At 42.3% G+C, this 12,242-nt stretch overlaps 1 long non-coding RNA gene across 1 annotated transcript; it reads right to left on the bottom strand.

Annotated features, from left to right (window-relative positions):
• Positions 1-6,764: 6,764 nt before the first annotated feature.
• On the bottom strand, positions 6,765-11,145 carry 9330188P03Rik (RIKEN cDNA 9330188P03 gene). Its single transcript, NR_102319.1, has 3 exons — positions 11,021-11,145; positions 7,395-8,002; positions 6,765-7,113 (listed from the first exon to the last, which is right to left on the bottom strand). It is a non-coding gene; the product is annotated as an RIKEN cDNA 9330188P03 gene (long non-coding RNA).
• Positions 11,146-12,242: the final 1,097 nt, after the last annotated feature.

The following is a 12,242-nucleotide window of genomic DNA, read 5'->3' as shown; positions in this document are numbered from 1 at the left end:
AAATCGTAGCGCTGAGGGATAAGTCCACCTGGCATCTCCTATGGGCCATACCCTTCAGTGCAATCTTGTTATTGCGCAGAATGTCTGTTTGGCTGTGTGTGTGTGTGTGTGTGTGTGTGTGTGTGTGTGTGTGTGTGTGTGTTTTGTTTGTTTGTTTGTTTTTCGAGACAGGGTTTCTCTGTATAGCTCTAGCTGTCCTGGAACTCACTTTGTAGACCAGGCTGGCCTCAAACTCAGAAATCCGCCTGCCTCTGCCTCCCGAGTGCTGGGATTAAAGGCGTGCGCCACCACGCCCGGCTGCTGAGCAGAATGGGACTTTCAAAACACAGCTTGGGGTGATCACTTAGCGCAGAGCTTCCTTATGAGGTAACAAAACTTTAAAAACACTGTGGTTACTGTGGCGCACACGACAGGGACTATGTCGAAGCCAGTGTGCTGTGCATTTTAAGTGTATAATCATGTAGTTTGAGAACCACATCTTCATTTTTTTTTTTAAAGTCATCTACCTTACAAAGAAAAAGAGCCCCTGCACTTGTTACATAATGCTGCCTCTCGTGCTTATTTAAAGAATCTCTGGTTTGAGGGATAATTAGCGGTTTTGTAATAAGACAAGGGGCAGTTTCACCAAGAAGGAAATAATCAGAGTGGTCTTATTAACCTCCTGTATAATCAAGCACCATTGAACATTCAGCAGCTCCCGGCAGAGGCAGCTCCTGCCAGCGCATCCTAGTCTTTATGAGGAACCAGTTACCCTGATTTCAGAATTGTCAGAGTGAGAAAGGCACAGCTGCTTTCAATGGACAGAAAATTAGATTGAAGAGAGACAGGGCCAAGAAATATTCGTATTGTTCCGAATAGCTTCTTCCTTTCCGGGTTCCGTTAGTCCTTGGGCGTCGGGAGATGAAATTTGTAACCAATTATTTCTCCTTACGTATGCACAGCTACACTTGCTTGTACATAGAGAAAAATCACAAGCATAACTGCACTTTGACTGTGTACGCAGCTCATATAAGACAGCAAGATGGTTTTAGGAAGAAAAATTTAAAAACAGATACAACTCCTTGTCGCTAAGAGAACATGACAAATGCTTCTTTCAGTCCAGTATTTTTAAAACCCCGTCTTATAGATTTGCATATATTTCAGGCAGTGAGCTAAGTGCTATACATGGATTCTCTAATTTAATTTTGTATCAAGGGGCCGGTAAAACAGTGCAGTATGTAAAGGCTCCTGCCATCAAGGCCGGAGATCTGAGTTCAATCTCTAAAACCCACATGCTAGACCGAACTGATGCTCACCCGGCCTCTGACCTCGGGCATGCGCATCATCGGCTGTCTCTGCATCCTTTTTCTGTCTCTTTGTTTCTTTCACGTGTGTACACATATTACCCCAAATAAACAAGTCAATGTAAAAAAGTTAAATAAAATATGTCACATCAATATTAAATCAGTGTGTTAGTACAGACCCTGAGATATGCATACATTTTTTAACCAAATAATATATGAAATACACATGGATTCAAACAGACAGCAACCAGGAAGCTAACCCAAGACCAATAGGGCAACATATATAGTTTTAGAAAAGCTTTGTATCTTAAAGGTTTAGTTTTAAAAATAGAATGAAGTACTGGTTGCAATGGCCCTTTGAAAACAAAATGCAGAGTTTGGAATTAAGAACTCCTTCACATGAACTCAGGATCTGGGGAGTCGGTTCAACAACAAAACAGTAAATTAGAAAAACCCATTGGAAAGCAAAAACAACTACGGAGTTACAGTTCCTGTTTTACAGTTGTTGGTTTCCATAAAACACTGAGGGGGAAGAAAAGCCAGCCAGAATCTGCAGCAGAGGTCAGCTTTCATCTAAGCATAAAAACAATCAGACACACGTGCCTTTTACCTGGTCTGAGAAGCCCTGGGGGGATGAAAAAATGTGTAGCCAAATTCGAGAGTGCCCACCAGGGAAGACCACATTCTTCATGCAGGTCTCCGGCCACCTGAGGTACAGAACTGGAAAAGAACGAGCTCGCTCTTCAATAACAAACAAAAGTCCAGCCATGCCATTCTGTGAGAAGGGGAGTGGGAGCCCAAAGGTTGAGTTAGACCTCGCTGCTTTTAGCATATTAGATATTTAAATTACCAGTCAGAGAAGGAACAGGATGAGAGAGAGAGAGAGAGAGAGAGAGAGAGAGAGAGAGAGAGATTGTTTGTTGTAGTGGGAAGGGAAAGATTGGCTCACAGCCAAGTGGATTAAGTTGTAAAGTTGTTCTGATAGATCTATAGAAAACTCTGGAGAAACAAACAAAAAAAAAAAAATAGAAAGAAAAGAAAAAAGAAAAAAATACAACACATAGATCATTTCTGGAAATCACATGGGCATCAAGTCATAAAGGAAATGCCAATTTTCCTCAGAAAATGTGTGTCATAAAAACTTTTCTCAGCTGGGTATGGTGGTACCTGTCTTGGTTCTAGTACTCAGGAGGCTGGTCTGTGTGGGCCAGCCTGGTCTCTCTAGCAAATTTCAGGCAAGAGAGAGCTATGTAGTAAGACCCTGTCTTAAACACACACACACTCACACACACACAGAACCATAAAACAAAAACCAAATACTGTTCTCTAATGATAATACATAAGTTCAAGAAAAATACAATTTTTGAAAGTTTTGTGAAATTCTGAAACTGATACAAATCAAATAGTTTATATAAATACTATAATGCTAAGAACACTACTCTTTCTTGTTGTGTTTTTCTGGGTTATTTTGTGTATGTGCATGCATGTGTGCGTCTGTTCATGAAAGAGAGAAAGAGAGAGGGGCAGAGAAAGGGAAAGAGACAGAGGGAGACAGAGGCAGCCTGGGAGTGTGTGTGTGTTTCTTTGAGACAGGGTCTTAGTACTGCAGATTGGCCTCAAACTTGCTATGTCGTCCTAGCTGGTCATAAACTCCTGGTATCCCTGTCTCCACCTTCTGAGCACTGGATTACAGCATGAGTCACCAAACCAGAGGCATGCCCTTATGTGTGTTTCTTTGGGGTTCTGTCGCAGCTTCTAAAAGCTCTATACATACAAATAGGGATTTCTAGACTAAAGGCCAGTGTTAGAGAGAATACTAAATTTCAGCTTCCTAAAGTGGTTGGACCAATTTATACTCATTGGCAATACTAAATGTAGCATTATTTATAGCTATTATTCCTCAAATAATTATAAAGTATGGCATGAAATATAAAGAAAGTTAAAATTAGGCTGTTTTCAAATGGCACCATTAAAGAAGGCTTACTGAAGTGAAAGCACTGATTCTGGGCCTTGGTATAAGAGATTATTCCAAAGCTCTAGGAAGAACTTTCTTACAGAGGGAAAATAATGTTCAAAGACCTCATTCAAAAAGTAAGAGCAGGTGCTGTAACTAACATGCCTTCAACAAAATAGACTCAGAGCTATTTTATTAAGATAAAATTATCTTATGATAATTTTAGCAGCGTTATTTCTACTGTTCTACAAAAGTTGTGTGTGTAGATAAAATTATGGTCTTTAGATGTGTGCAACCATTTAATCGTTTGTAATATTTAAAATACCTGAAAAGTATAAATCTGAACTTCAAGGAAAAAATGTCTAATACCTCTCCTATAATACTTAAGGTTCTTCAAGTGAAGAAGAGATAGCTTCAATAGAATGGCCAACACTGGAGGCCTGCCTTCCTTTCTTTTCCCTTTCTTTTCCCTTTCTTTCTTCCTTCCTTTCTTTCTCTCTTTCTTTCTTTCTTTCTTTCTTTCTTTCTTTCTTTCTTTCTTTCTTTCTTTCTTCCTTCCTTCCTTCCTTCCTCCCTTTCTCTCTCTCTCTCTCTCTCTCTCTCTCTCTCTCTCTTTCCTTCTGATACAAGAATAAAAAAATATTTATTTATCAAATCCAATTGTAGCTCCTTACATGCCAGTTAACATGAGGCTCACTGTGAGTCCATTTCATGTGTGAATTGGATTTATCAAAACATTCCTAGAAATATTCTTACACAATGAAGCATTTATCTGTAACCTCTCAACCTTCCTAGTCTCCTAGTTGCTTTGATGGCATTCACCGAAGCGTCTCACTTCATCTGCATTTAAATTCTAAATTCAAATCTCCACAGAACTTTTCTATTGTTATTTGAACCTCAAAAGTAAAGAAATAACAAGCAAATAAAAGATTTTAAAAACCCATGAGATTTCAGGCCAGCACTACCATATCTCCATTTTCTAGACAAAGAGGTGCCACCTAACCTCACTAAACTTCAAATTTCTCACCTGCAGATCAGGATGTATTGCAGACCCCAACACCTTTTCTCATCTTCTCACATAAAATGAAATAATAAAATAGTGATTGGAAGAGGTGAAAGACTAGAATATACCATAAAAAGCTATTTTTGTTTCATCATAAAATGCAATGTATCTGTACCTTATATTGCAGGACTTGTGCACATAGTCAATTTCAAACTTTGCTTCCTTCTCAACTGTAATGATTTGGGAGCAGAAAAACACTGAACCTAACACCTCAGAGGGTTGCTTTGTTTTGTTTTGTTTTAATCTCTTAGGTTATTTCGGCCTTCTCTAGCAAGGACTCCATTGAAGTAGAAACTCCCCTAGAAATGGGAACAAAACACCCATGGAAGGAGTTACAAAGACAAAGTTTGGAGCTGAGACGAAAGGATGGACCATCTAGAGACTGCCATATCCGGGGATCCATCCCATAATCAGCTCCCAAACGCTGACACCATTGCATATACTAGCAAGATTTTGCTGAAAGGACCCAGATATAGCTGTCTCTTGTGAGACAATGCCGGGGCCTAGCAAACACAGAAGTGGATGCTCACAGTCAGCTAATGGATGGATCACAGGGCCCCCAATGGAGGAGCTAGAGAAAGTACCCAAGGAGCTAAAGGGTCTGCAACCCTATAGGTGGAACAACATTATGAACTAACCAGTACCCCGGAGCTCTGGACTCTAGCTGCATATGTATCAAAAGATGGCCTAGTCGGCCATCACTGGAAAGAGAGGCCCATTGGACTTGCAAACTTTATATGCCCCAGTACAGGGGAATGCCAGGGCCAAAAAGTGGGAGTGGGTGGGTAGGGGAGTGGGGGGGAGGGTATGGGGGACTTTTCGGATAGCATTGGAAATTTAAATGAGGAAAATACCTAATAAAAAAATATTTAAAAAAAAGAAAGAAAGAAACTCCCCACCTGACTGTCTCACCGGAGTCCCAGCTCCCTAAGTGAGGTAAGTATAAGAAGGATCTTGTCTATTCAGGCAACATCATAGCCAGTCTCCTGGAGTTAAAGCAGTCCCCCACTTCTCTTTGGACTAGCCCTCAACTAAAGGGAACACACTTTACCTGTCTCTGTATTGATCTCTATCCTTTCGGCACCTGTTTGTGACTTTAAGTAGCTGATGTCCCCCTGGTCTCTCACAGTCCAGCCATGATCCAGGCCTTCGTACACTGCATCTCAGCTACATGTCATCTCTCACTTTCTGTATGTCTTCTACAAGATAGGGGATGGCAAAAGACCTTTCCTATTTCTCTTTCCCTCTTTTAGATGTTATTTACTTTTAAATGTAGGGATATTTTGGTTGCATGTGTAAATATGTACCATGTGAGTGTGGTGTCCATAGGGGCAAGAAGAGGGCATGGGACCCTGCAGAATCAGAATGGCCGACAGTGGTGAGCCATCAGGTAGGTGCCCTCTAGAAGAATAGCCAGTGCTGTTCCATCCCTCCAAAGCCCTCTCTCTTTTTTTTCTTTTCTTTTATTGGATATTTTCTTTATTTACGTTTCAAATGTAATCCCCTTTCCTGGTTTCCCCTCTGGAAATCCCCTATCCCATCCTCCCTCTCCCTGCTTCTGTGAGGGTGCTCCACCACCCACCCACCCACTCCCGCCTCCCTGCCCTGGCATTCCCCTACACTGGGGCATCAAGCTTTCTCAGGACCAAGGGCCTCCCCTCCCATTGATGCCTGACAAGGCCATCCTCGCTACATATGCGGCTGGAGCCATGCGTCCCTCCATGTGTACACTTTGGTTGGCGGTTTAGTTCCTGGGAGCTCTGGTGGGTCTGGTTAGTTCACATTGTTGTTCTTCCTATGGAGTTGCAAACCCCTTCAGCTTCTTCAGTTCTTTCTAACTCCTCCATGTGGTCCCCGTGCTCAGTTCAATGATTGGCTGTGAGCATCCGCATCTGTATTTGTCAGGCTCTGGCAGTCTTCTTTCTTAGGCTCCTAACTGGAATTACTGTGAACTGTTCCCCATGGTATTCACTTTGCTTCTTGATACCTTCTATGAATAAAGGGAAATATATTTGTATGTCTCATCACCATTCCAGTCTCCTATAAGTCTGACCACACAATACCCAAGAGACAATGAGTGCTACTTATTTTTGTATTAACAGCACATAGTCAAATGTTGGCTTGACGTTGACCCTCAGTGGAAGTTGACTGAGTAAGTAAACAATTGAACTCTCTGAATTTCTAAGTTGAAGAAAATGAATTGCAATGCTTTATCCATATTAAACAGTCAGAGGTTTAGTTGGGAGCATGTGAAGAGCCTTGTTACAGCATCATACCTTAAATGGATGGCATTATAACTCATAGTGATACACTAGGAAGAGAAGCAAGAAGACAAAGGAATTAAACCTCTGTCAGTGAAGAGTCAAATTCATGAAAGACATCCAAAGACAATTGTTTATAATTAAGTACAGCTATTTTTTCCTTTTTATATACTATAAAATCATTAATCCTAAAATGTCTACATGGGAATAAAAAAAAAAGTTTTATTTCCACCACAATCAACTATTTATTGAGCTGAAATGTTTATAGACATTTTCCCCTACAGAAATGGAAAATTAGAGTTAGGCCATCTTGATAATAACATGTAAAAGTATCAGAAGAAATGAAAGCATGTTCACCTGAGGTGGTCACAGCTATAATCCAAGCACTATGTAGGTAGAGAGAGGACAGTTTCCAGGTCAATGTGGAGTACAGAGGAAGTTCAAGGTCAGCTTTACATAGAGAGAGCCAGTCACAAAAAAAGGGCTTCTGATGTAGCGCAGTGGTTGGATGCTTGCTTAGCCTGAACACGGTCCTGGGTTTGATCCTTCACACTGCAAAAAAACCAAACCAAAACAAAATCAGAGGTTTTCTAAAGCTCTTGCCATCCTGCTTCAACGATATAAAATTGGTTGTTTGTCAAAACTAATAAATAACTGAGGTTAACTGATCCGTTTAAAAAATGACCCACATTCAGAAATCCTACAGCTACAGAGAAACAACAGCTAAGGTTTTTAAGTTTATTTTTTACTCTTTGATAATTCTTTATGTATATTTTGATCATATTCATTCCCCTCCCCAGCTCCTCCCATGCCCTCCCTGCCTCCTGACTCACCTAACTTCTTGTGCTTTCTCCCCCGACCCTCACCATAAATACAAAATAAAACCCATGGAGTCCAGGTTGTGTTGGCTGGCTACTGTCACGAGAGAGGGGTTTGTCCAGAGTGTGGCCATCCTGTGGAAGACAGTTCACTGTCTGTCTCCCAGCAGCAGGAAACGGGATGTCGTGCCTACCCTCCTGTGTGCCGAGATTATGTCTAGCTTGAGTTTGTGCGGGTCTTGTGCATGCTACCACAGTCTCTGTGAGGTCATACGTGCATCTGCTCTGCTATGTCTGGAAGACATTCTTTCTTTGAAACCATCCATTGCTTCTGATTCTTACAATCTTTCTGCCTCCTCTTCTATGTAGACACGTTAGCTTCGAAATGAGGGATATAATATAAACATGTCACGTAGGATTCAGGGTCTCAAGGTCTCCTTTTCTCTGAGTGTTGATGAGCTGTGGGTTTCAGTGTTGACTGACGTCTACCACAAGAAGCCTCTGTGCAGGAGGAGCATCACACTGATCTAAAGTTCTGCTTCCAACTCCAGGTTCAGATTCCAAGTCTCAGATTGTCGTGGTGGGTGGGGCAGCTCCAGCTAAGAATTCTAAATCACAGCACACTCGATGGAAACAAACAAATAAAAAAAATTGAAGAACTATGGTTTACAAGTTTGGAAAGTTATTTTCATGTGTGTGTGTCTGTTTGTCTGTCTATAGGGTACATGCAGGCTGAGGCAGATCTACCTGGAGCTGGATTAAGCTGTAGGATTTGGCTGCTGGGAACCGTTCATGGATCCTCTGCAAGAGCAGCTTGTGCTTGCACCCATGGGGCCACCTCTCTAGCTCAGGAGAAGCCGTTTTAATGACCATTGGCAACATTAGTCTCAGGACACACACCGTGGAGAGAGGTGGAAATTTGGATCTGTTTGGCTATGTTTCTAAAGTGGATTTAAACAACCCTGCTTTGGGACATTGTGTTCTGTTACAGATCAAGGCATCAGACAGAATATTAGAGGAGCAAGCACATGCTAAGAATTAGGGTCCTTTTGCAGATGGTAAGCAAGACATCCACCATCCCCTCTGTGTTCCCAGCTGAACATCTTTTCATATGATTATCTTTCTGGGGAGGGGACTCTGAGACAAGTAACTTTGCTCCCAACGTTTCTGAGTTCTTATCCTTTAAACCAGTCCCAAGTAGGAACACTTAAGCACTAAGGCAATTACGGTGATGTCCTGAGGTATCAAAATCTGTTCCCAGAACCACCTTCCTGTGCAGATAGTAACAGCTATGGTGAGTGACACAGTAGGTGTGTGTGTGTGTGTGTGTGTGTGTGTGTGTGCGTGTGTGCGTGCATGTGCCTGTGCATGCGTGTGTCCTGTCAGGAAGGGAAAAACACTTGTAAAAGTCTTCCAAACTGAAAAAGGATCTGTGAATAGGCCTTTATGTAGGATATTTATGGGGATTTTGGTTTGTTTTCTGATTCTGTTTCAACTTTTAAGGAGTACCGTTAATGTGATTAATTAGCAAGAATTTATTGACTTGAAAAATCTCGACAGCCAACTATATATGATTTTTTTTAAATGTATTTTTTCAGGTGAAACTATAAACTGGAGGGCTAATTAAGACCTGCTGTTTCCTGAGACCTGGTGTGCACTGCGTCAGGAAGGAGAGGCTCAGGCAGTTTTACCTGAGGAGTCCCATGTAATCTTTTGAGAAAACCCCAATGTTCGATCCGTTCCCTCCAACACAGTCTCTACTTAAGACCCTCAGTGGATATAGACTTAAGTCTACCATAATCGTGAAGGGCAGCTGTGGAACTGGCTTTGGGAAAACTCAAGCCAGCGTGAGCCTCATACATACAGGCTCCAGCCAGTATCTCCAAATTGATAGAAACACCCCTGTAGGTCATTCGGTTTCTGCCTTTTGACATTTCCTTACTGTGCCCTCTGTCTGCTCTGCTAAGGGTGGAGACGGGTGCAGCCGCTCGTAGGGACTAGAATAACAGTGCAGAAACATGTGAAAGGTGAATTCTTGAGGCGAGAGATGGCTTGAACCAGCTGACTTCTCACTAGCTCCCAGCTTATCTGTCTTTATCAGGAGAAAAAAGAAATCTTTCTTTCCTAATGTCACCTTCTCGTTAAATAGTTCCAGAGTAGAGTTTAACTGCAAGAATGAAAGAAATGAAGAAAAGAAATAATAAACATGCCAACGTATTTTTAGGTTGGTGACATATTCGTGTGGCTTATCACCAAATGTGACAATCCTGTGGTGGCAAATCTCCCAGTCAAAATAATACGTGATAAAAAAAAAAAACTCTCTTCAAAGAAACTTCCAGTGTTTCAAAGTAGAAAATATGAACTGCTTACAACGTAAACACAAAAAAACAATATCCAGGTTAGATATTTTGAATTGATGTCTCCACTAATGTTTTAAAACTATACACCAGTAATTTTAAAATCTGTATTTTCTAAAAATTATACTCTATGAGGAAAGTTCAGCCCCACCCTACGGGCCAAAAGGGTGGCTTAGCGGGTAAGAGCACAGAGCACCCAGGTTGGATTCCCAGCTCACACATGGTGGCTCACAACCATCTGCAACTCCAGTTCCAGGGATGCTGACAATCCCTTCTGACTCCTTGGGCAGAGACACATGGAGCACACACGGAACACACATACACATGGAGCACACACATTCATGCAGAAAAAAAAAACACTCATACATGTTAAATAAGTAAATCTGGTTGGTTGGTTTTTAGAAAGACTGGTTTGCTGTGTCTATCTTGATCAAGAAGCAAGATGCCTGCTTCAGATAGTGTGCTACACACCAAGTCAAATGGGACGACTTAAAGTCCTTTTACAGTCTCTGAGTATCACCCTGTAGCTTTCAACCTGACAGACCCCAAATTCTGAGCTCACAGGAAACATCCAACACAGAAGTTCCATTTTCCAGCTCATGGTAGAGTCTTTCTCAACTGAAAGTCCTCTTCTCCTTCCTAGTGCTGTGCAGTGTAATGGTTTGGTAGCTCATTGCTTCTAAGAATCTTTCACCTTTTCCCACTGGTATCCTCTTGCCTTGCCAATCATCCTGAGACAGGCACATGTGGTCCTCTCTTCTGACAAACAACATGGCTGCCCTGGCTCCCCTCTGGTACCTTCTTGTTTCATCCAAGACCAGGCTGAACGTTTTCTCCCAAGCTGAAAGCCCCGGGCCACATAAGGGCAAAGCAGCCACATCAGAGCTGCTCCTGGTACCAAGGAAAATTATTTGCCCCAAGAGGCAAACACAGCCCAGGCAGTGTCCAGGGTATCAATCCCTCTCTTCTCTGTTATAAAAGGTCCTATTGTAGAGACACAAATCATTCAGAGATGGCATAGACAATGTCTAATCAGTTAATAGCCACTGCGCAGCCGCTGGGGACTGGCCCCAAACTAGATGCCGCCTGTAACCTATTCACTGGAAGAAAGCAGGACAGAACACAACTCGCACAGATTTATATTCATTTCTCCTTTTAGCTCAGGACACCCGGGCAAGCCTGAATCCTTTGAACAACAGTAGACAAAGGCAGCCGTAATAGAGATGAGAATACTTTTTATCTCCGGGCAGCAAGGTGGCAGATAAGTCCCAGTGGGTTACTCACACTGGTCGAAGTTGCGTCCCTGCTTCTGTCATGAATCACCGCTTTATGGAGTTTACGGAATCTCTGAGATTCTCCTTCCTTGTTTGTGAAACAAAAATGACGACGATCTACATCACAAGTCCTGTAAAGCACTGCAGCCTGCGGAAGTGCCGGATACTTTATGAGGCGTGCTGATGACACTCGGCCGTATTTGCTCTCCCCACGCCCCGTGTCTAAAATTAGAAGCCCTCGTCAAAAGTCTCTTGCGTACAGTATCCTGTTTAGCCCTCGCCCAAATCCCACCCACGTACACTTGAACTCGTGAACAGCACGTCAGGCCTTTGGGTTTGCTTTCTGAAACATAATTGAGAAAATCCTCTCGGTTTCTTGAATTTAGCTCTCCTCCCTGGCAAGCGTTACAAAAAATACCTGAAGCTGTGAAAGGGTTAATTTTATTCCCGTGTTCCAGATGTCTTCAGCACCTTGACTTTGGTAATATATTAAGAACAGTAAGTCTTTCTAATGAAAGTGAAAGGTATGCATTGTGTTGAACTGGGCCACTTTCCCCTGAAGCAACGCTGCTTCTTGGGACAGCATCCCGCCATGTTCTACAGGGTGAGATATGGCTGTGCTCAGGTTTACCCTGTGCTGGCACATTTTCAAGCAACTGAAATTGGTATCCAAGCAGTTAAAACTACATCAGCAGTAATAGCTATGAGCTCATCTTGTATAAAGACATTTTTAGTTAAACACCACAATCTTGGGGTGGGGGGCGGCGAGTTAGTGTGCTTAACCAGGCTGGCTTGGAATAGCTCACAATATGACGCATACCACAGGAAATCGAGTGGTATGAGGCACCTACAAAATATTTTTCAAACAAGTCATTGACGCTGTAAGGCCCATGCCTCAGCTTTAGGAAGTCACTTATTAAGAATCAACACCAGCCGTGCCAAGCTAAGCTTCTGCTCTTGGTGATTTTCCAATTGAATATTCAGGGCCCTGTCTCAGTCTTGTTTTCGGGGAAGTACATGCCTGGAATGTTAGCAAGCTATTTGCTGGAAAAAATGCCCACAACAGACCCAATGTTGATCACATTAATGCGTTTGAGTGGGTATAGAGTACAAATGATTGAAAACGCTTCCAGATCCCCGTTACCGGGGACAAAGCAGCCTCTGTTCTCTGATCCGATGGTCATTTTTTTTCCAGCAGAGGATGTGGTGCAGGAAGAGGGAAGAGTGCCAAT

The sequence above is a fragment of the Mus musculus genome, chromosome 14 (genome assembly GCF_000001635.26).
Source record: "Mus musculus strain C57BL/6J chromosome 14, GRCm38.p6 C57BL/6J".
NCBI lineage: Eukaryota > Metazoa > Chordata > Mammalia > Rodentia > Muridae > Mus > Mus musculus.
The sequence above is the reverse complement of the archived record's forward strand: the minus strand, read 5'-3'. Positions and strand labels throughout refer to the sequence as shown.